At 43.5% G+C, this 24,941-nt stretch overlaps 1 protein-coding gene across 2 annotated transcripts in view; it reads right to left on the bottom strand.

Annotated features, from left to right (window-relative positions):
• Window positions 1-24,941, bottom strand: part of slc6a17 (solute carrier family 6 member 17) — an 86,632-nt gene that overhangs the window by 48,475 nt on the left and 13,216 nt on the right. The window lies entirely within an intron of this gene.

The raw sequence follows: 24,941 nt of genomic DNA, 5'->3' as shown, positions 1-24,941 counted from the left end.
GGCCCGGATCAGATTTGTCCTCGGCTGCTTTGGGAAGCGAGAAATGCAATTGCTTCCCCACTTGCGAAGATCTTTGCATCCTCGCTCTCCACTGGAGTCGTACCTGAGGACTGGAGAGAGGCAAATGTAATTCCTCTCTTCAAGAAAGGAAATAGGGAAATCCCCGGCAATTATAGACCGGTAAGTCTCACGTCTGTCGTCTGCAAGGTGTTAGAAAGGATTCTGAGGGATAAGATTTATGACCATCTGGAAGAGCATGGCTTGATCAAATACAGTCAACACGGCTTTGTGAGGGGTAGGTCATGCCTTACAAACCTTATTGAGTTTTTTGAGGATGTGACTAGAAAAGTTGATGAGGGTCGAGCTGTGGATGTGGTGTATATGGACTTCAGTAAGGCATTTGATAAGGTTCCCCATGGTAGGCTCATTCAGAAGGTCAGGAGGAATGGGGTACAGGGGAACTTAGCTGCTTGGATACAGAATTGGCTGGCCAACAGAAGACAGCGAGTGGTAGTAGAAGGAAAATATTCTGCCTGGAAGTCAGTGGTGAGTGGAGTTCCACAGGGCTCTGTCCTTGGGCCTCTACTGTTTGTAATTTTTATTAATGACTTGGACGAGGGGATTGAAGGATGGGTCAGCAAGTTTGCAGACGACACAAAGGTCGGAGGTGTCGTTGACAGTGTAGAGGGCTGTTGTAGGCTGCAGCGGGACATTGACAGGATGCAGAGATGGGCTGAGAGGTGGCAGATGGAGTTCAACCTGGATAAATGCGAGGTGATGCATTTTGGAAGGTCGAATTTGAAAGCTGAGTACAGGATTAAGGATAGGATTCTTGGCAGCGTGGAGGAACAGAGGGATCTTGGTGTGCAGATACATAGATCCCTTAAAATGGCCACCCAAGTGGACAGGGTTGTTAAGAAAGCATATGGTGTTTTGGCTTTCATTAACAGGGGGATTGAGTTTAAGAGTCGTGAGATCTTGTTGCAGCTCTATAAAACTTTGGTTAGACCGCACTTGGAATACTGCATCCAGTTCTGGGCGCCCTATTATAGGAAAGATGTGGATGCTTTGGAGAGGGTTCAGAGGAGGTTTACCAGGATGCTGCCTGGACTGGAGGGCTTATCTTATGAAGAGAGGTTGACTGAGCTCGGTCTCTTTTCATTGGAGAAAAGGAGGAGGAGAGGGGACCTAATTGAGGTATACAAGATAATGAGAGGCATAGATAGAGTTGATAGCCAGAGACTATTTCCCAGGGCAGAAATGGCTAGCACGAGGGGTCATAGTTTTAAGCTGTTTGGAGGAAAGTATAGAGGGGATGTCAGAGGCAGGTTCTTTACGCAGAGAGTTGTGGGAGCATGGAATGCGTTGCCAGCAGCAGTTGTGGAAGCAAGGTCATTGGGGTCATTTAAGAGACTGCTGGACATGTATATGGTCACAGAAATTTGAGGGTGCATACATGAGGATCAATGGTCGGCACAACATTGTGGGCTGAAGGGCCTGTTCTGTGCTGTACTGTTCTATGTTCTATGTTCTAACTGCGGATGCTGTAAATCAGGAAACAAAGTTGCTGGAAAAGCTCAGCAGGTCTGGCAGCATTTGTGGACAAGAAAACAGAGTGAACGTTTCTGGTCCAGTGACCCTGTGTCTGTCTGAACATTTTGAAACTAGTACATTGGAGGTGAGCATAGTATTTTCTCAAAACAGCTTTCTTTAATCACCTTGAATTTTTCATTACTCTATCAGACATCTTTTTTAAATCAATGACCCTATTCAGAGGTTTTCTTATACTCCTCTGAAACAGGTGGGACTTGAACCTGCACCTCCCATTCCAGGTACAAGGACTCTACCAGTGAGACATAACAGGGCCCCTAATCCCCGAAAGCTGCCACCCAGGTTGATAGGGTTGTTAGGAAGGTGTATGGTGTGTTAGGTTTTATTGGTAGAGGGACTGAGTTTCTGAGCCATGAGGTCATGTTGCAGCGGCCGCACTTGGAGTATTGCATACAGTTCTGGCATTATAGGAAGGATGTGGAAGCATTGGAAAGGGTGCAGAGCAGATTTACCAGGATGTTGCCTGGTATGGAGGGAAGGTCTTATGAGGAAAGGCTGAGGGACTTGAGGCTGATTTCGTTAGAGAGAAGAAAGTTAAGAGGCAACTTAATAGAGACATACAAGATGATCAGAGGATTAGAAAGGGTGGACAGTGAGAGTCTTTTTCCTTGGGTGGAGATGGCTAGCATGAGGGGACATAGCATTAAATTGAGGGGTGATAGATATAGGACAGATGTCAGAGGTAGGTTCTTTACTCAGAGAGTAGTAAGGGCACGGAATGCCCTGTCTGCAACAGTGGTAGACTCGCCAACATTAAGGGCATTTAAATGGTCATTGGATAAACATATGGATGATAATGGAATAGTGTAGGTTAGATGGGCTTCAGATTGGTTTCACAATGGGCCTGTACTGTGCTATAATGCACGATGTTCTAATCCAATCCTTTCACTCTTCTTTATTTTACAACTTGTAAATTATTCAATCTTGGTTTCCCTGACTACCCTGTGGACACAACAGGGGAAAAAATCTTCCCACCTGACATACCTAATGTTGAGTCAGAGCCAATGGAAGACTGCAATGGCAACAGACAGCTGGGCTCCCAAGAGATTACTAAGATGTGAAAGGAAATTTTGAAATGTACTCTATATGGTAAAGCTCTTGCTTCGAGCTCACATTGCCAAAACATACCCATTAAGGTTTCAGCCCACAAGTCTCTCACATTTCGCTTCATCTTTCAGTAATCTGAATACTTCAATTAAATCACCCAAAGGAGACCAAGCCCAAATTCCTCATCTCTGCACAGTACTGAAGTCCCTCATTCTTGGGACCATCCTGGTAAAATGATTCTGTGCCTTCGAAAGGCCTGATGCCCATGCCAATAACTGAGGCCCAACCAGAGATGAGGAAAAGTTATTATTCAAACTTGCTTTTGAATTTCAAAAAGTTCTTCGGGTATATTTCACTGTGGTTTTCAGGAACAGGAGATCAGAGGTTAATTCAGAGTTAAAGTTCTCAGAATAAACTGAGAATTGCCCAATGAATAGCAAGTTTTTTTTCTGAGATTTAGTGCTCTATGAAATGGCAGTGTGACTTTATATAGATCTAACAGACTGAGCAGTTTATGGGAAAATGAATAACTGGTAGGAAAATTGGAAGTCCAGGGTTTGGGGGCTGGGTGGAGGCAGGGGGAGTGGTGGTGTGAGAGGGAGAAGGGGAGAGGAGGAGATTGACATGGGGGTGGGGGAAGGCAGAGTGAGAGAGAGAGAGAGAGAGACAGAGAGAGAGAGAGAGAGACAGAGAGAGACAGAGAGAGAGAGAGAGAAACAGATACAGAGGGAGAGACAGGCACACATAGAGGCAGAGATAGAAAGAGACGCTGGATGGAAGAGAGAGAGAGAGACAGACAGAGAGACAGACAGATAGAGAGAGACAGAGAGACAAGGGAGGGAAAGGGAGACAGGGAGGCGACAGCGAGAGGGCCAAGGGGAGAGAGGGAGCGATGAGGAAAGAGAGGGAAAGACTGGGGGGAGGGGGGAAAAAGAGAGAGAGAGAGAGAGATAGAGAGAGAGACAGTTGGCAGGGACAGACAGACAGACAGACAAGGGAAAGAGAGGGAGGCAGGGAGAGAGAGAGAGAGACAAACAGACAGACAAGGTGGGTGGGACAGAGAGAGAGACAGGAAGAGAAAGAGAGAGATAGATGGGGGGGGGGCGTTGAGAGATAGATGGGGGGGGAGAGAGATAGATGGGGGGGAGAGAGAGAGAGAAAGAGAGACAGAAACAGAGATTGGGGGGGAGAGTGAGAGAGGCAGGGGGAGAGAGAGGGAGAGGGGGGGCAGGGGGAGAGAAAAATACAGAGAGAGAGCGAGTGATAAAGAGCCAGATGGAGAGATTCTCTGTCTGCTCTGTACCTACTGATTTGTAGAAAACTGAAGTTCAGTAGTCTGAGGGTTATCATCAGGCCCTCTTTCCATAATTTGAAGCCTTGTCATGCCACTCTGTGTCAAAGTAACAACTGAACTCGATCAGAAAACAACATGTTATAGCACAGTTAAAAGTACATGCCACTTGAATGTTAGGAGTTGTACATCTCTTGTAGTTTTTCAGTCTTAGAAACATAGAAAATAGAAATAGAGGTAGGTCATTTGCCTCTGATACTTACATATCATATCTTGTTTTGGCCTTGACTGCTTTATGTGGTAATGAATTCCACAAACTCACCACTATTTTGGTGAAAAAATTTCTTACCTCAGTCCTAAATGGTTTACTCCATATTTATAGACATGACCTTTGGCTCTGCAATCTCTATGTCATCAGGAACATCTTTCCTGTATCTACACTATCTAATCCTGTTAGAAATTTATAGGTTTCTATGGAATTCCACCCTCAAACTTCTGAACTCCAGCAAATATAATCCTAACCAATTAAACTTCTCCTCATACGTCAGACCTGCCATCCCCAGAATCAGCCTGGTAAACCTTCACTGCACTCCCTCTATAAGACGACTATCCTTCTCCAGAAATTGAGACCAAAACTTCACACAGTATTCCAGGTGTGGTCTCATCAAGGCCCTGTATAACTGCAACAACACATCCATGCTCCTGTACTCAAAACCTCTCCAAATGAAGGCCAAGTCAGCATAAGGAGGGAGGAAGTGTTGGGTATCCTGAAAGGCATTAAGGTGGATAAGTCCCTGGTCTGGATGGGATCTATCCCAGGTTAGTGAGGGAAGCGAGAAAGGAAATAGCTGGGGTCTTAACAGATATCTTTGCAGCATCCTTAGACACGGGTGAGGTCCCGGAGGACTGGAGAATTGCTAATGTTGTCCCCTTGTTTAAGAAGGATAGCAGGGATAATCCAGGTAATTATCGACCGGTGAGCCTGACGTCAGTGGTGGGAAAGCTACTGGAGAAGATACTGAGGGATAGGATCTATTCCCATTTGGAAGAAAATGGGCTTATCAGTGATAGGCAATGTGGTTTAGTGCAGGGAAGGTCATGTCTTAGCAACTTAATAGAATTCTTTGAGGACGTGACAAAGTTGATTGTTGAGGGAAAGGCTGTAGATCTCAAACATGGACTTCAGTAAGGCGTTTGATAAGATTCCCCATGGCAGGCTGATGGAGAAAGTGAAGTCGCATGGGGTCCAGGGTGTGCTAGCTAGATGGATAAAAAAACTGGCTAAGCAACAGGAGACAGAGTGTAGTGGAAGGGGGTTTCTCAAATTGGAAACCTGTGCCCAGTGGTGTCCCACAGGGATCTGTGTTGGGACCACTGTTGTTTGTGATATATGTAAATGATTTGGAGGAAGGTATAGGTGGTCTGATCAGCAAGTTTGCAGATGACACTAAGATTGGTGGAGTAGCAGATAGTGAAGGGGACTGTCAGAGATTACAGCAGAATATAGATAGATTGGAGAGTTGGGCAGATAAATGGCAGATGGAGTTCAATCCGGGCAAATGTGAGGTGATGCATTTTGGAAGATCTAATTCAAGACCGAACTATACTGTAAATGGAACAGCCCTGGGGAAAATTGATGAACAGGGAGATCTGGGTGTTCAGGTCCATTGTTCCCTGAAGGTGGCAATGCAGGTCAATAGAGTGGTCAAGAAGGCATATGGCATCCTTTCCTTCATCGGATGGGGTATTGAGTACAAGAGTTGGCAGGTCATGTTACAGTTGTATAAGACTTTGGTTCGGCCACATTTAGAGTACTGCCTACAGTTCTGGTCAGCATATTACCAAAAGGATGTGGATGCTTTGGAGAGGGTGCAGAGGAAGTTCACCAGGATGTTGCCTGATATGGAGGGTGCTAACTATGAAGAAAAATTGAGTAGATTAGGATTATTTTCATTTGAAAAATGTGAGGGGGGCACTGATTGAGGTCTACAAAATCATGAGGGTTATAGACAAGGTGGATATCAAGAAGCTTTTTCCCAGAGTGGGGGCCTCAATTTCTAGAGATCATGAGTTTAAAGTGAGTGGAGGAAAGTTTATGGGAGATATGTGTGGAAAGTTCTTTACACAGAGGGTGGTGGGTGCCTGGAACGCGTTGCCAGCGGAGGTGGTAGACACAGACATGATAGTGTCTTTTAAGATGTATCTGGACAGGTACATGGATGGGCAGGGAGCAAAGGGATACAGACCCTTAGAAAATAGAGGACAGGTTTAGACAAATCGATTGGCGCAGGCTTGCCGGGCCGAAGGGCCTGTTCCTGTGCTGTAATTTTCTTTGTTCTTTGTTCCAACGCATCATTTACCTTCTTTACAGCCTGCTGTGCCTGCATGCTTACCTTTAGTGAGTAGTGCACAAGGACACCCAGGTCCCACTGCACATTCCCCCTCTTCCAGTTTACAGCTATGTCAGGTAGTAATCTGCCTTCTTGTTTTTGCTTCCAAAGTGAATAACCTCACATTTATCCAAATGATACTGCATCTGTCATCCATTTGTCTACTGTTCTAGCTGTCTAACTTCCATCCTCGTTTACAGTCCAAAAAAAAAAGTGGTCCTTAAAACAGGGGTCTGAAGAGTGGGAATGAATAAAGGGAGCTTTACTCTGGATCAAACTCCATGCTGTCCTTGTCCCAGCAATGTTTGAGAATGGTATAGAGGGACTTTCAGTTTAAGAGTGTAGAGAATGCTTTAATCAATATCAACGTTCTGTTCTAGTCTTGAGAGTAAGTGATGGGTAAAATGAACATAGATCATAGAACATAGAAAAGTACAGCACAGTACAGGCCTTTCAGCCCACCATGTTGTGCCGTGGAATAATCCTAATCCAAAAATAAAATAACCTAACCTACATTCCCTTTAATTCATTGCTGTCCACGTGCATGTCCAGCAGTCGCTTAAATGTCACTAATGACTCTGCTTCCACGACTACCACTGGCAAACTGTTCCATGCGCTCACAACTCTCTGGGTGAAGAACCTGCATACAGAATGCATACAGAACTTTCCTTTAGAAAGGTGTTTGGTAAGGGTCCACATGTTAGGCGATTTAAAATAAGAGCCCTGGGTGTTGGAGTAGTATATTAACATTGACATAAGATTGGCTAAATAATAGAAGATCGAAATTTGTTATAAGAGGACATTTTAAAGAGAGTAACCTGTAACTAGTGGAGGGCCACAGAAATCAGTGCGTTATTCACAATATAAAAATATGAAGTGAAGTTGAGGATTATCAGATCAGATATAATCTCACTGCTTGGCAAAGCAGACTCAACTGGCTGACTGGCCTAATTCTGCTCTTATGGGCCTGCTCCTGATTTGTATGTTACACTGATACCATCAAGAATCAAACTCAATCTGTCCGACACTTGAGTTCCAGCTCTCGAATCCATCAATGAAGCAGATTGAAGTTTATAAAAAAGAAATATACCCAACAGGTTTACTGTCTCTTTTATAAATTCATTCCAGGTACCAGCTATCACTCAGTAGGCTCCAACCTTTCATTAACAGGAATTCCTTTCTCCATGACTGATCTAAAATGTACATCACAATAGGATACACACCAGCTGCACTCAGTCCGCAACCACACCCCCTTGACACATTAATCCCTCAAACGACACACCCTTACAGCGTGCCCTGAACAGTCACACGCTGACCCTTGATACACACACCCTCAACAGATACACACTCTCATTAGATACAAACTCAACCACTATAGATTCACCTTCAGCACAGACATCCTCACCCTCCTGAGCAAACAGCCCCGATTTGTACACTTGCACACTCATGTGCTGTGTGCGCTCAGAAGCACTTTCCCAAATGTATTGAGAAATATCTGTGCTGTTTGAGCCCAGTAACCTGTCCCAAATCAGTTCACTTGTCCTGGGTGTGGTAGCCAGCAACAGACGTTCACTCAAGGGAACAGAGTGAAGCACAAAGTGATGGATATTGAGGTGAGATGTAATGTGCCTCACAGGCAATGTAAGTCGATCAGTGAATACAATCTGGTCGCAGAAAACAAATAGCATCTTAAAGCCACACACTGTAACCAGGAACTGAACGTGACCAGGAGGAAGTCTGGTGAAAGGTGTTAGGTGACCCACTCAGTTTATTTCTGTGCCAGATGGGTCGCACCCCCACAGCCTAATTGATTCACTTAAGTGGCCAATTAAGAGCCTCTTTCCAGCGTAGTTGACCGTTTACCAGCTGAGGAATGATCTGTAGCCGACAGGAAGCCTGTACCCAAATCTTTCAATGGATCCTGTGGGGGCTTGATTTATAGACACTCCTTGGCCCAGAGAGGGAAATCCCCATGACAATGACATCACCTCCCTCAGTGATCCCCTTTCATCCACTGTTACCAAGCGTTGCCTGACTAACCCTGGTGCCGTAAGACCCCATTACGTGAGCTATCAGTACCCAACCTACTTACTTAACACACTCACCTGTCACAGGACTGTCTGCCTGTGCCACAGGATATTTAGAGGATAGATGTAAAGCAAGGCTGTAATGAAACATAGTTTCGCCCAATTCTCTTTGCAGTTGGATTCAGGGGTTTCAGGACAGGTTCATAATTGACATCTTGTCCCAGAGTGTCCAGTGCAGAACACATCTACAGTTCAGGGGCTAGTTTGGAATTAGGGTTCCCAAACCTGATCAGAAGATGTGAACCAACATAACAATCACTGGGAGATAGCAAGAACTGCAGATGCTGGAGTCAGAGTCAATACTGTGTGGAGTTGGAGGGACACAGTAGATCAGGCAGCATCAGCGGAGTAGGAGAGTTGATGTTTCAGGTAGGGACCCTTCTTCAGGGTTCAGCATTTCATTCTTCAAAAGGTTAAGATTAGGATTTTTCTGAATTAAGGAGTGAAAAGTGTGAGGGTGAGTTTTGCCTTCCATATTGTAACTTTGAATATAATCCTGAGGCTCCTCTGCGTATCTTTGGAAATTTTTCCCAAGTCATGGAATCCTTTGGACATGTAGTCACAGTTGGAATGGGAGTGAGCACAGAACAAAATTGACAAACAGCAATTATTTGAAGGGCCAGTTATTCTGTTTCTGGTTCTGTCAAAGGAGATTGGAATGTTGGTTGGGAGTCACACTTCTCCAAACTGCACAAAGGGGTCTCCAACTGCTTCCTGCAACACTGAAAAAAGCAGTATCTGAATTTAATGTCTCACAACAGCACCGCAAGCAAATACAGCTTGTGAGAGAGAGGCGGGGAGACAGGGCAGGGAGCAGGAGTGAGAGCTGTATCCTGCATCTGATTCATGAGCAAGAGACTGTCAGGGGTTATGAAACAGAGCACTGACGATATTCAATATATATAAACTATCATTTCAAGCTATAAATAACTTCAGCTGGGTCAGATTTTGAACAGCTGAAAGTTGACTGCAGTGAACGATTTTAGTGCTGAAATATCTCTCCATTTTATGTATAAATTAGCCCAGAGTACATTTATTTTGTTTCTTTTGATCTTCAAACACACGACTAATTGATAATGAAATTTTGAGAGGCAATCTCATGTTTACCCAAGCACTAGAATCCTCTTGTATCAAAGTGGCCTCGCTCCACCTCAGTCACAGAAATGATAGACAACGCTCAAAGCCCACATTGCCTACAATCTAACGTACCACTGAAGAACAAAATGTTATTTACAAATGGAAAGCATTAATACTTCAGTTTGAAGGATTCTGATTTATCAACATCAATAGCACATACATGTTAATCAACAAGTTTAAACAATAATACCAGGTGTTTAAAACAATCTTTAACAGGTGAATACTTCCTATTGTGCAATGATGTATGGGAGTTAAAATTGGGGTCTTGTGGCACAGTGGTAATGTCCCCACCTTTGGACTGCGGAGGCCTAGGTTCAAGTCTCACCTTCTCTAGAAATGTGCAATCACATCTTTGAACATGCTGATTAAAAAAATACATAGGACCTAAAGCTGGGACTAAACCCATACAAGGTTCAGTTTTGACTTGGAGCGCGTGATGCAATTGGAAGACAAGGCCTGAACTGGGAGCCGGATTCCAGAAGAGAGTCAGGGTAAAGATTTTTTCATTAGATATTCAACATTTAAAAATGTCTTGCAACTTTTTTCAAGAAGAAATCTACCAAAGGACTACAATAAAGAATTGAAGGCATTAGAAGGAAAGACAAAATTAATCAATAGTTATGGGATTTAAAAGTTTTTGTGGCAAGAAGAAATTCTGAGCGAAGGGCTGTCGGAGATTGAGGGTTTTGAGAATCTGGCATTGTCAAATGGGTGCATTGTGGAAAAACAAGGTACAGGAAATGAATCATAGAATCGTAACATACAGAAGAGGCCTTTCAACCCATTGAGGCTGCACCAACAGAAAACCACTCTTAAATCTTCTGAAGAAGAGTCCCGACTCTAAACGTCAACCTTCCTGCTCCTCTGATGCTGCCTGGCCTGTTGTGCTCCTCTAGCTCCACACTGTGTTATTTCTGACCCCAGCACTGGCAGTTCCCTAAATCGAGAGTAATCCGACTTTACAGCACTTGGCCCACATCCTTGAAAGCTATGACATTTTCAACTGCTCATCCAAATACCTTTTAAAGGTTATCTTTTATCCTTTCCATATCAAACCTAAAGCATAGGGTGTTGTGGTTATTATCACTGAAAAGCTCTCCCACTGCTTCCTTGGATACCTGTGCAGTTTTGTTCCACATAATTCGGAACAGTATTATTGTAAAATCTTACACCATTTAACTACAGTAACGTACTTGGTCAGATTACCCTGGTACAATGAAACACTTAAAAGGAGAAATAGGAAAGGCCTTACGAGGAAAATGACCTTGGACTGGACAATGTGTGTGTTCAGTTTAGAAACTGCAAACTATCAAGGTGAATGAAGAGAGATGCAGCATCTGACTACCTCTGCTGCTCATTCATCATTCACAATGTAGGATAAATATACCCAGGAAACATATTTAGAATTAGTTCTGAAAACAATTTGTTACTGAAGAGAAACACATCAGATTTTACACTTAACAGGACTACTGAAAGTGTTCATTTTCACCTAAGTGTGAGCGTATTTTAATCATTCCTGGGATATGGGCAGTGCTAGCTAAGCCAACAATAATTGTCCATCCCTAAGTGCCCTGAAGGTGGTGGTGGCAGTACTGGCCAAGTTCACAAACAGCTGAGACACCCACAAAGCTGTTAGGGAGAGAGTTCCAGGAAACTGATTCAGTTACATGGAAGGGATGGCAATATGATTCTGATTCAGGATAGTGAATAGCTTGGAGGGGAACTTGTGGAAGGTGGTGTTCTCATGTATCTGCTGTCCTAGTCCTTCTGGATGCAAGTGTTTGTGTGGTTTGCAAAGTGCTGTCTAAGGATTTTTGGTGAACCTCTGCAGTGCTCTTTGTGGGTAGTACACACTGATGTTACTGAGCGCTGGTGGTGGAGGGAGGGATGCTTGTGGATGTGACGCCAATCAAGCAAGCTGTTTTGTCCTGGATGCTGAGGCTGGGTGTGGGGAGATTTTAAAACGGGTGAATTCCACGTTTAGGTCATCGGGCTGTCGGCTCCTGAGGCAGAATACGAGGTGCTGCTCCTCCATGTCTTCAGTGTCACAATGACATCACCCGCAACCTGGAGGAGCAGCACCTCATATTCCGCCTCGGAAGCCTACAGCCCGATGGCCTAAACATGGAATTTACCAGTATTAAAATCTCCCCACTCCCGGCATCATCCCATGTCCAACACTCCCTTTCACCCCTGTCTTCTTGAGCTGACACAACCTGTCCATCTTCTCTCCCACCTATCCTTTCCCGCCAATGCCTACCTGCACTCACCTATCACCATCCCACCTACTTTCTGCAGCCACACCCATCCTCTCTATTTATTTCTGAGCTCCCTTACCCCTCCCTCATTTCTGAAGAAGGATCCCGACCCAAAATGTCAACTTTCCTGTTCCACTGATGCTGTCTGGCCTGCTGTGTACCCCCCAGCTCCACACTTTGTTGTCCAGAATGGTGTTCGGTTTCTCATGTGTTCTTGGGGATGCACTCATTCAAGCGAGTGAAGAGTATTCCATTAGACTCCTGACTTGTACCTTATAGTGCCTTGGGGAATCAGGAGGTGAGATACTTGCCGCAGGGCTGCTTTTGTAATTATATTACTTATATGGTGAGTCCAGTTCAGTTGGTCAATGGAAAGTCCATTGGTATTGAGTGTTGGTATTGGGAAATTCAGTGACGGTAAAGCCATTGAATGTCAAGAAACAATGATTAGATTCTATTTGAAATGGTCATTAGCTATTATTTATGTGACATGAATGCTAAATGCCACATTTAAGCTGGATATTGTTCAAGTCTTGTTGCTTTCACCAAACATTGCTTCAGTGTCTGAGGAATTGGAAATGGTGCTGAACTTTGTGCAATTTTAGGCAAATATACCCACTTCTGGTCTTACAATAGAGGGACAATTGTTGATGAAGCAGCTGAAGATGGTTGGGCCCAAGACACTTGCCTGAGGAACTCCCTCAGAGATGCCCTGGAGCTGAGATAACTGACTCCCAACAACCACAACCATCTTTGTTTGCACCAGGTATGAATCCAAATACTGGAGAGTTTCTACCAATTAACAGTGACTTCAATGTGACCAGGGGTTGCTAACAGGGCAGTCACTCTTAACTCACCTTAAATTATGCCCAAATTGGGCCAAGACTGTAATGACAGCCAGAGTCAAATAGCATTGGTGGAACACAAACTGAGCATCAGCAATAGATCATTGATCATTACACTTGCACCATTGACGCCATCTTCCATAAATTTGCTGATGACTGAGGGAAGGCTGGTGTGGCAGTAATTGGTTAGATTGAATTTGTCCTTTTTTTCTTGTGATGGGACGTAGCTGGGACATTTGTCACATTATCAGGTAGATGCCAGTATTATGCTGGAGCAGCTTGGCTGGGACACAAGGAGTTCCGGAGCATGCACTTTGCACTTTGGTGATAGCGATCACAATTCTGTTATGTTTACTTTAGTGATGGAAAGGGATAGGTGTATACCACTGGGTAAGAGTTATAGCTGGGGGAAAGGCAATTACGATGAGATTAGGCAAGATTTAGGGAGCATAGGATGGGGAAGGAAACTGCAGGAGATGGGCACATTAGAAATGTGGAGCCTTTTCAAGGAAAAGCTCCTGTGTGTCCTAGATAAGTATGTACCTGTCAGGCAGGGAGGAAGCTGTAGAGCGCGGGAGCCGTGGGTTATGAAGGAGGTGGAATCTCTGGACAAGAGGAAGAAGAAGGCTTATGTTAAGATGAGATGTGAAGGCTCAGTTAGGGCACTTGAGGGCTATGAGGTAGCCAGGAAAGACCTAAAGAGAGAGCTCAGAAGAGCCAAGAGGAGAGATGAGAAGTTGTTGGCGGATAGGATCAGGGTAAACCCTAAGTATTTAAGGAATAAAAGAATGACGAAAGTAAGATTAGGCCCAATCAAGGATAGTAGTGGTAAGTTGTGTGTGGAGTCAGATGAGATAGAGGAAGCGCTAAATGAATATTTTTCAACAGTATTCACTCTAGAAAACGACCATGTTGTCGAGGAGAATACTGAGATACAGGCTACTAGACTAGGTGGGATTGAGGTTCACAAGGAAGAGGTATTAGAAATCCTTCAGAGGGTGAAGATAGATAAGTCCACTAGGCCGGATGGGATTTATCCTCGGATCCTCTGGGAAGCCAGGGAGGAGATTGCCGAGCCTTTGGCATTGATCTTTAACTCGTCATTGTCTACAGGAATAGTGCCAGATGACTGGAGGATAGCAAATGTGGTTCCCCTGTTCAAGAAAGGGAGTAGAGACAACCCTGGTAATTATAGACCAGTGAGCCTTACCTCAGTTGTTGGTAAAGTGTTGGAAAAGGTTATAAGGGATAGGATTTATAATCATCTAGAAAAGAATAAATTGATTGGGGATAGTCAGCACGGTTTTGTGAAGGGTAGGTCATGCCTCACAAACCTTATTGAGTTCTTTGAGAAGGTGACCAAACAGGTAGATAAGAGTAAACCGGTTGCTGTGGTGTATATGGATTTCAAAAAGGCGTTCGATAAGGTTCCCCACAGTAGGCTATTGTACAAAATGCAGAGGAATGGAATTGTGGGAGATATAGCAGTTTGGATCGGAAATTGGCTTGCCAAAAGAAGGCAGAGGGTGGTAGTTGATGGGAAATGTTCATCCTGGAGACCAGTTACTAGTGGTGTACCGCAAGAGTCGGTGTTGGGTCCACTGCTGTTTGTCATTTTTATAAATGACCTGGATGAGGGCGTAGAAGGATGGGTTAGTAAATTTGCAGATAACACTAAGGTCAGTGGAGTTGTGGACAGTGACGAAGGATGTTGTAGGTTGCAGAGAGACATAGATAAGCTGCAGAGCTGGGCTGAGAGGTGGCAAATGGAGTTTAATGCAGACAAGTGTGAGGTGATGCACTTTGATAGGAGTAACCGGAAGGCAAAGTACAGGGCTAATGGTAAGATTCTTAGTAATGTAGATGAGCAGAGAGATCTCGGTGTCCATGTACAGCTTTTATTAATAGAGGGATCGAGTTCTGGAACCAACAGGTTATGCTGCAGCTGTACAAAACTCTGGTGCGGCCGCACTTGGAGTATTGTGTACAGTTCTGGTCACTGCTAGAAGGATGTGGAAGCTTTGGAAAGGGTGCAGAGGAGATTTACTAGGATGTTGCCTGGTATGGAGGGAAGGTCTTACGAGGAAAGGCTGAGGGACTTGAGGCTGTTTTCATTAGAGAGAAGAAGGTTGAGAGGTGACTTAATTGAAACATATAAAATAATCAGAGGGTTAGATAGGGTGGATAGGGAGAGCCTTTTTCCTAGGATGGTGACGGCGAGCACGAGCGGGCATAGCTTTAAATTGAAGGGTGAAAGATATAGGACAGATGTCAGAGGTAGTTTCTTTACTCAGAGAGTAGTAAGGGAATGGAACGCTTTGCCTGCAACAGTAGTAGATTCGCCAACTTTAGGTACATTTAAGTCGTCATTGGATAAGCATATGGACGTACATGGAATAGTGTAGGTTAGATGGGCTTGAGATCGGTATGACAAGTTGGCCCAACATTGAGGGCTGAAGGGCCTGTACTGTGCTGTAATGTTCTATGTTCTTTGTCTTCAGTACTGCAACATGTTATCAGATCCATGGTATTTGCTATCTTCTCTATGTTCACCCATTTCTTGATAACACAAACTGAATTTGGCAAAGACTGTTTATTGAGGTTATGATAAGTTCAGGAGACAGAATTCAATTACTCATTGCAAGCAAAAATGCTGGCAAATGCTTCATTCTTACGGTTTGTACTTATATATTGGGCTCTATCATCGAGGGCACATTGCGGATGAAGCCTTGTCCTTCCACTCGTGGTTTAGTGGTCCACTGTTATTCATGGCTAATGTCACAGGGAGACCTTCCTTTGTTTTGTTGGCCATTGGTCATGCTTTGTTCTTCCATGACACTGTTAACTTCAGTGTTAAGTACTCTTTTTCGCTGTTCCAATCAGTAAGTTTCACATGAACAGCTGGGGGAGAACACATCCAGAGAAGGACAACCAGACTCAATGTGTTCTCCTAGGAACTTTGGAATACATTGGGAATTCAGTGCAGGAGGGAAGAGGTGCATTTTGCTTTCTTGGTTTATCTTTTCTAAGGTCTATGTTCTTTGGTAATGAGGACCTAGGCAAAGCGTTCCATTCCCTTACTACTCTCTGAATATAGAAACTACCTCTGACATCTGTCCTAGGAGTAAGGATGCCAAAGTAATTAATATTATTTGATATTAAGCATCTTCCAAAATGTTTAATTTAAAGGAGAAAGTTACGGCAGGAGAGCTCAAAGCCAGGGAATGTTCCTCCTGCTTTATATGGGAATCTGGGCAGAGCTTCAATGCCCAGGATCAGCATGTATGTGGGAAGTGTTTCCAGCTGCAGCTCCTGTAAGCCTGGGTTTTACAGGAGCAGCAACCAGGAGGCAGATGCTATTGTGGATAGCCTGTACATGGGAGGTGGTCACACTGCAGACTAAGACTCCATATTTAAGGAATGGTACTTCCTTTTTATGTCCTTTACCCACCCATACACCTGTAGCCATGTCAAAGACATGAGTACTTTCAGCATACTGAATCTATTTTCACCCACTCATAGTCTCCATTATCACCCATCTAGCTCTTCATCTTCCCTAGCTTCCACTCAACAATCTCTTTGCACCTCTTTCTCTGGCCTCAGTCTCCACATATCAGCTCACTACTTTCCCCCAAGCCCTTGTCATCAAGACAACCATTACGTTTTTCCAGATGCTATTTAGTGCTCGTCTGGGCTCATAATTAACTTCTTTCTCTCCACAAATGCTGCCAGTCCTGCTGAGCTTCTCCAGAAATTTCTGTTTTTCTTTCAGCACAAATTTTGTAACTTACACTATGAGCTAAAAATGAATTTTAGAAATCAGGGTCCTTGACTGTGCCGTCCATATTTTAACTCAGGCCTAACCTCATGTTCAGGAAAATGCATTGGCACACCTCCATCTTAACATCATCATATCTGTGCTCAATTCTCTCTATGTCTGTCACAATATTGTGTATCACCTTCTCCAGGCTTACAAATCAATGAGGTATCTGTGCTTCTCCAATTCTGTTCTCGAGTATCCTCAACTTGAATTATTTCAACATCAGCAGTCGTGCTTTCGCTGCCTCAACCTGAAGCAATGTGATATTCTTGACAGGTTTCACCTATTCTCTCTCTCTCTTCCTTAATCTACCTCTTTCACCAAGCTTTAGTTACCGTTCGTAATGGCTCCTGACAATCAAACTAAATTAAATATAATTCATCATTCTGCAGTTCTAAACAGTCATATTGAAATTGAAACATTAACTCTGTTTCTCTGTCCACAGATGCTGCCAGACCTGAACCTTAGCACTTCCAACTTTTATTTCAGGTTTCCAAAAACCACAGCATTCTACTTTCATTTATTGTTTTTTGTTGCTGTCCTTCAATTAAAACTCATTTCTGTTCTAGTGATTTTTCATCTTGACCTCTGAACTACAATGGGTTTTTTTTTAACCCTCGTGTAAGTTATACTTCTTTGACAAAGCATAAATAATTAAGTTCCCCGAGACAAACTGAAATTGCTAGAAAAGCTCAACAGATCTGGCAGCATCTGTGGGCAGAAATCAGAGTTAATGTTGTGAGGAAAGGTCACTCGACTTGAAACGTTAATTCTGATTTCTCTCCATAGATGCTGTCAGATCTGCTTATCTTTACCAGCAATTTCTATTTCTGTCTCTGATTTACAACATTGCAGTCCTTCTTGGTTTTTATTAAGTTCCCCAAAGCACTAATTCCAATCTTTAATTTGTTTTATTATCATCACATGTACCTAGGAACAGTGAAAAGTTTTGTGTTTTGCATGCAGTACAGGCAGATCATGCAAAGAACAAAGAAAATTATAGCACAGGAATAGGCCCCTCAGCCCTCTGAGCCTGCACCGATCCAGATCCTCGATCTAAACCTGTTGCTTATTTTCCAAGAATCTGTATCCAAGTATCTGTCTCGATACATCTTAAATGATGCTATCGTGCCCACCTCCACCGGCAACTCGTTCCAGGCACCCACCACCCTCTGCGTAAAGAACTTTCCGTGCATATCTCGCTTAAACGTTTCCCCTCTCACCATGAAATCGTGACCGCTAGTAATTGAGCCCCCCACTCTGGGAGAAAGCTTCTTGCTATCCACTCTGTCTACACCTCTAATGATTTTGTAGACCTCAATCAGGTCCCCCCTCGACCTCCGTCTTTCTAATGAAAATAATCCTAATCTACACAATCCTTCTTCATAGCCAGCGCCTTCCATACCAGGCAACATCCTGGTGAACCTCCTCTGCACCCTCTCTGAAGCATCCACACCCTTTTGGTAATGTGGCGACCAGAACTGTACACAGTACTCCAAATGTGGCCGAACCAAAGTCCTATACAACTGCAACATGACCTGCCAACTCTTGTACTCAATATCCCATCTGATGAATGAAAGCATGCCGTATGCCTTCTTGACCACCCTATTGACCTGCGCTGTCACCTTCAGGGTACAATGGACCTGAACACCCGGGTCTCTCAGCATCAATTTTCCCCAGGGCTTTTATAGATCGTTCTGGAATTGGATCTTGCAAAATGCATCACCTTGCATTTGCCTGGATTGAACTCCATCTGCCACTTCTCCACCCAACTCTCCGATCTATCTATATTCTGCTGCATTCTCCGACAGTCCCCTTCACTATGTGTTACTCCAATCTTAGTGTTATCTGCAATACAACGTACCATACAACGTGCACAAGAATAATAGAACAGAGCTAAGGATGCAATGTTACAGCTCGAGAGAAGGTGCACAAACAACAAAATCAACATTAAATTTAAAATTTGGCCGGGGCAGGATTCAAACCTATTTCAAACCTGAGGTGGCATTGTAGAGTGTAGATGACAGCATAAAATCACAACAGGATATCGTCAAACTAAGCGACTGTGAAAACCATGACAGATGAATTTGTATGCAGGCAAGTGAGAGGTTATTCATTTTAGACTAAAAAAGAATAGATCAGAGCACTTTCTTGATGGTATGGTGTAAAATACAGTGGATGTCCAAACAGACATGGAGGTTCAGATGCACAAATCTTTAAAATGTCATGAACCGGTGCAAAAACTAAAAATATTAGTGGAATAGTGATAATGGGAACTGCAGATGCTGGAGAATCCAAGGTAATAAAATGTGAGGCTGGATGAACACAGCAGGCCCAGCAGCATCTCAGAATGTTGGCTTTTATATCTAGAGGACTGGAGTACAAGGATATAGAAACTATGCTGCAATTACATTGAACCCTGGTAAGACTGCACTTGGGAGTACTGAGTGAGAGTCTGGGCACCACGCTTTGGGAAGGATACATTGGCCGTGAAGGGAGTACAACACAGGTTGACAAGAATGACACAACTGGGCTTCAGGGTTAAGTTATGAGGAGAGATTATACAAATTAGGCTTGTTTTCTCTAGAATTTAGAAGGTTAAGGAGTGATCTGATCAAAGTTTTCAAGATCTTAACAGGAGGGTGATTCCATTGGTTGAGGATTCTCTAACCAGGGGTAACAATCTGACAATTAGGGCCAGAGCGTTCAAGAGAGATATTAGGAAGAACTTCTATATACAAAGGGTGGTAGAGGTTTGGAACTTTCCACCACAAGCAGCATGAATACTGGAATAGTTGTCAACTTTAAATATTGAAGAGATAAATTTTTGTTAAGCAGAAGTATTAGGGATATGGGCCAAGGCAGGTTTACAGAGTTAGGCCACAAGTAAGTATGACCTTACAGAATGGTGGAACAGGCTTGAAGTACTGAATGGCCCACTCCTGTTCCTATGTTTCCATTCTTTGATAGGGGCCATAAGTTTAGACTGCTTAGCCGTGGTGAAAGACAAAATGTCCAACAATGAAGCATTCCCGAAGTACTTCACTGAAGCATTAGCTTTCTGATTTTTCCACTCCCGTCCTAGAAAAGGAATTAAGGTCATGGAAATCAGAGAGAAGAGTATGAGCAATTGAGTATAAGCTCCTGCTTAAGTTATAACCACGTGTTATAATTGAGAACTCACACAAAGCTAATGTTTAATTATGCAAGCTTAAGTTATGGGGGATGGATATTGCCAGGAGCACTGAGGATGCAATGATATAATTACCTCACAACTGTCAGCAGGAGATAAATAAAATACTCTGACAACCTTAATTTCAGAGCATAAGACATTCCAGTATTTTATATTTAAAAGCCCTAAAGGCCTATATTACATTCCAGCATGTAATTCAACCCCAGTTATTGTATACGTAAACACCACCTTCCTTCCATATCCCTTGATTAGATTCCAGTCTTGAACTCACTTCTAGGTAAGTGTTATGAGCAAGGCAAGGTGATTAAAAAAAAATTGGTTACTTGAATTTCTAAACAGAAGCACTGAGTAAAAAGATTAAATAAATGATGCTGCATATTCATAAATTCTAGGGTGTTTAACAGGAACTTCAGCATGTAGAACTTTACAGGGTCACAGGCAAAATTCAGGGCATGATATTGACTACACCAGCTCTTTCAAAGAAGTTGCTGTTAGCTGGCACAGTCCTCTAGTCTGAAACTCTGTTACAAACTGTTCAGATAAGTTACATGCATCCCAAATCCCAAAAGTACCTTGTGAAATGATTTGCTATGAGCATAGTATGATTGGGAGGAATAGGCGACATTGGACCAATGGTTTAATCTACATGTAGATTGGTCGAACCAGCTCGGTCAGGGTAGCCTTGAGGAGGAGTTCGTTGAGTTGTATCCGTGATAGTTTTCTGGAACAGTATGGAATGGAATTGATGAGGGAGCAAGCTATCCTAGATCTGGTCCCGTGTAATGAGACAGGAATAATTGGTGACCTCATAGTTAGGGATCCTCTTGGAAGGAGTCATCACAGTACGGTTGAATTTAGAGTACAGATGGAGAGTGTGAAAATAAAATCCAATAACAGGGTCTTATGCTTGAACAAGGGGGACTACAACAGAATGAGGGAGGACTTGACTAAAGTAGACTGGAAACAAAGATTTTATGGTGGGACAATTGACGAGCAATGGAGGACTTTCAAAGCAATTTTTCAAAGTGCTCAGCAAAAGTATATTCAAATGAAAAGGAAGGACTGCAAGAAAAGGGGTAATCTGCCATGGGTGTCTAAGGAAATAAGGGAGTCTATCAAATTGAAAGAGAAGGCATACAAAGTGGCCAAAAACAGCATGAAACTAGAAGATTGGGAAAACTTTCAAGGTCAACAGAAAGTCACAAAAAGAGCTGTAAAGAAAAGTAAGATCGAACATGAGAAAAAACTAGCACAGAATAAAAGACAGGTAGCAAAAGTTTCTATAACTATATAAAACAAAAAAGAGTGGCTAAAATAAACGTTGGCCCTTTAGAGGATGAGAAGGGGAATTTAGTTATGAGATAGGATGAAATGGCCGAGGCATTGAGCAGGTATTTTGTATCGGTCTTTCCAGTGGAGGACACTGATAACATGCCAGTAATTGACAAAGAGACAAAGATAGGTGAGGGCCTGGAAACAATCATCATTATGGAAGGGGTAGAGTTGGGCAATCTGATGGAGCTAAGGATTGATAAGTCTCCTGGCCCTGATGGAATGCATCCCAGGGTAGTAAAGAGATGGTGGGAGAAAAAGCAGGTGCACTGGTGGTAATTTTCCAAAATTCGCCAGACTCTGGGGCTGTCCCAGCAGATTGGAAAGCAGCAAATGTGACGCCACTGTTTAAAAAGGGAGACAGACAGAAGATGGGGAAGTATAGACCAGAGATAATGGGAACTGCAGATGCTGGAAAATTCCAAGATATTAAAATATGAGGCTGGATGAACACAGCAGGCCAAGCAGCATCTCAGGAGCACAAAAGCTTTTGTGCTCCTGAGATGCTGCTTGGCCTGCTGTGTTCATCCAGCCTCACATTTTATTATCTTGAAGTATAGACCAGTTAGCTTAGCCTCTGTAGTGGGGAAGATGCTTGAGTAAACGTTTTTAAAGCTAAGGTAGGTTTTTTTTGAACAATAAAGGAATTAAGGGATATGGTGAGAACGAGGGTAAGTGGATCTGAGTCCACGAAAAGATCAGCCATGATCTTACTGCATGGCGGAGCAGGCTCAAAGGGCTGAATGGCCTGCTCTTGCTCCTAGATTTTATGTTGTTATGTTCCAAAAGTTTTCTATTCAATGGGTTTTCCTCACCTCAGACTTAAAACACAAAGACCATAAGACAATATGACATAGGAGTGGAAGTAAGGCCATTCAGCCCATCAAGTCCACTCTGCCATTTAAATCATGGCTGATGGGCATTTCAACATCACTTCCCTGCACTCTCCCTGTAGCCGTTGATTCCTTTGGAGATCAAGAATTTGTCAATCTCTGCCTTGAAGGCATCCAATGTCCCGAAGGTGAATAAATCCCCAGGATCTGATCATGTGTACCCTAGAACTCTGTGGGAAGCCAGGAAGTGATTACTGGGCACCTTGCTAAAATATTTGTATCTGGCAATGGCCTAGTGGAATTATCGCTGGACTGTTAATTCAGAGACCCAGGTAATGTTCTGGGCACTCGGGTTTAAATCCTGTCACCGCAGATGGTCAATTTAAATTCAATTAAAAATATCTGGAATTAAGAATCTAATGATGGCCTCGAATCCATTGTCAATTGTCAGAAAAAACCCATCTGGTTCACTAATGTCCTTTAGCGAAGGAAACTACCATCCTTACCAGGTCTGGCCTATATGTGCTCCGGACCCACAGCAATGTGGTTGACTCTGAACTGCCCATTGGGCAATTAGGGAGGGGCAATAAATGCTGCCTGGCCAGTGGCGCCCTCTTCACTTAAATGAATAAAGGGGAAAAAAAATCATCAACAGCCACAGGTGAGGTACCGGAAGACTGGAGGTTAGCTAATGTCATTCTGTTATTTAAGGAACATGGTAAGGAAAAGCCAGGGAACCAAAGACTGGTGAGCCTGGCATTGGTGGTGGGCAAGTTGTTGGAGGGAATTGTGAGGGATACCATTTACATGTATTTGGAAAGGCAAGGACTGATTAAGGATGGTCAACATGACATTGTGCTTGAGCAATCGTATTTCATTAATCTGATTGAGATTTTTGAAGGAGTAAGGGAAGAAAATTGAGGGCAGAGTTGTGGATGTGATCTATATGGACTTCAGAAAGGGATAAGACCATAAGGTATAGGAGCAGAAATTAAGCCATTCGGCCCAACAAGTCTGCTCCGCTATTCAATCATGGCTGATAAGCTCCTCAACCCCATTCTCCTGCTCTCTCCCCATAACGCTTGATCCCCTTGATAATCAAGAACCTATCTATCTCAGTCTTAAATGTACTCAATGATCTGGCCTCCACAGCCTTCTGTGGCAGTGAATTCCATAGATTCACTGCTCTTTGGCTGAAGAAGTTTCTCCTTATCTCCGTACTAAAAGGTCTTGCCTTTACTTTAAGGCCGTGCCCTCGGGTCCTAGTCTGTCCTACCAATGGAAGCGTCTTCCCAACATCCACTCTGTCCAAGATAACAAAATGTGAAGCTGGATGAACACAGCAGGCCAAGCAGCATCTCAGGAGCACAAAAGCGGACGTTTCGGGCCTAGACCCTTCATCTGATGAAGGGTCTAGGCCCGAAACATCAGCTTTTGTGCTCCTGAGATGCTGCTTGGCCTGCTGTGTTCATCCAGCTTCACACTTTGTAATCTTGGATTCTCCAGCATCTGCAGTCCCCATGATCACATCCACTCTGTCCAGGCCATTCAATATTCTGTAAGTTTCCATTAGGTACCCCCTTGTTCTTCTAAGCTCCAATGTGTATAGTCCCAGACTCCTCAAATGTTCCTCACATGTTAAGCTTTTCATTCCTGGGACCATTCTCGCAAACCTCCTCTGAGCCTGCTCCAGGGCAAGTACATCCTTCCTGAGATATGGGGCCCAAAACTGCATGCAATCCTCCAAATGTGGCCTGACCAGAACCTTATAAAGCCTCCAGGAGTACATCCCTGCTTTTATATTCAGAACTTAATGGGGAAAATTCAGCAAGGCAGCACTTGGGGTGGGTATGGGTGGGTTGGGGGCTGATGTGCATGCATGTCGGGATGATATTGATTCTTCAGGAGCACATCAATCTCAGACTTTTGCTCCTAATGAGCAAGGTATCATACTGGGATCGCAGCTTTAAATAACCTGCTCTGATCTCGAGAGACTTGAAATCCATCCAGTTACAGATTCTTGCTGTGGGTACGAATATGAACCCTGTTTCCTCTGAAAGGAAAATAGATAACGTTCCTAAATTTACTTATTTATGCCCCTTATATTTTTTACAGCCTGAGGCTTGCAGAAAAGGATGGGCAGATGCTCGTTTCAACTAGTGGTCCTGCTACACCAAACTCTTTCCTACAGCTTTTGGGAAGCATCACAACTTCGGCTCTTGGAAGGATGTCTGATGGCATGAGTGAATGGATTGTAATTTGAATAGATTGCAGATCCCTAGGGCTTCTCAGCCATGCTAAATTTCAATGTCAAAATACTTGATTTATGCTCAGATCGTATTTTAGCCTTTTTTTTCTGCAGCTAAATAGACTTATATATTTTAAAAACAAAAACAGAAATTTCTGGATTTGACAAGGTTCCTCCCGCTGGACTGGTTAGCAAGGTTAGATCACACAGAATATAGGGAGAACTATCCAACTGGATACAAAACTGGCTCCAGGTAGAAGGCAGAGGGTGGTGATGGAAGGTTGCTTTTCAGACTGGAGGCCTGTGACGAGCAGTCTGCCACAAAGTCTGGTGTTGGATCCACTGCTTTACTTTTATATAAATGATTGCAGACGACACAAAGATTGGTGGAGTAGCAGATAGTGAAGGGGATTGTCAGAAATTGGAGAGTTGGGCAGATAAATGGCAGATGGAGTTCAATCCGGTCGAATGTGAGGTGATGCATTGTGGAAGATCTATTTCAAGAGCAAACTATACACTAAATGGAAAACTCCTGGGGAAAATTGATGTACAGAGAGATCTGGGTGTTCAGGTCCATTGTTCCCTGAAGGTGGCAACTCAGGTCAACAGAGTGGTCAAGAAGGCATATGGCATGCTTTCCTTCATCGGACGGGGTATTGAGTACAAGAGTTGGCAGATCATGTTACAGTTGAATAAGACTTTAGTTCAGCCACATCTAGAGTATTGTGTACAGTTCTGGTTGCCACATTACCAAAAGGATGTGGATGCTTTGGAGAGGGTGCAGAGGAGGTTCACCAGGATGTTGCCTGGTATGGGGGGTGCTAGCTATGAAGAGAAGTTGTCTAGATG

Source organism: Stegostoma tigrinum, chromosome 21 (genome assembly GCF_030684315.1).
Source record: "Stegostoma tigrinum isolate sSteTig4 chromosome 21, sSteTig4.hap1, whole genome shotgun sequence".
Lineage (NCBI taxonomy): Eukaryota > Metazoa > Chordata > Chondrichthyes > Orectolobiformes > Stegostomatidae > Stegostoma > Stegostoma tigrinum.
This window is presented reverse-complemented; position numbering and strand designations above follow the sequence as displayed.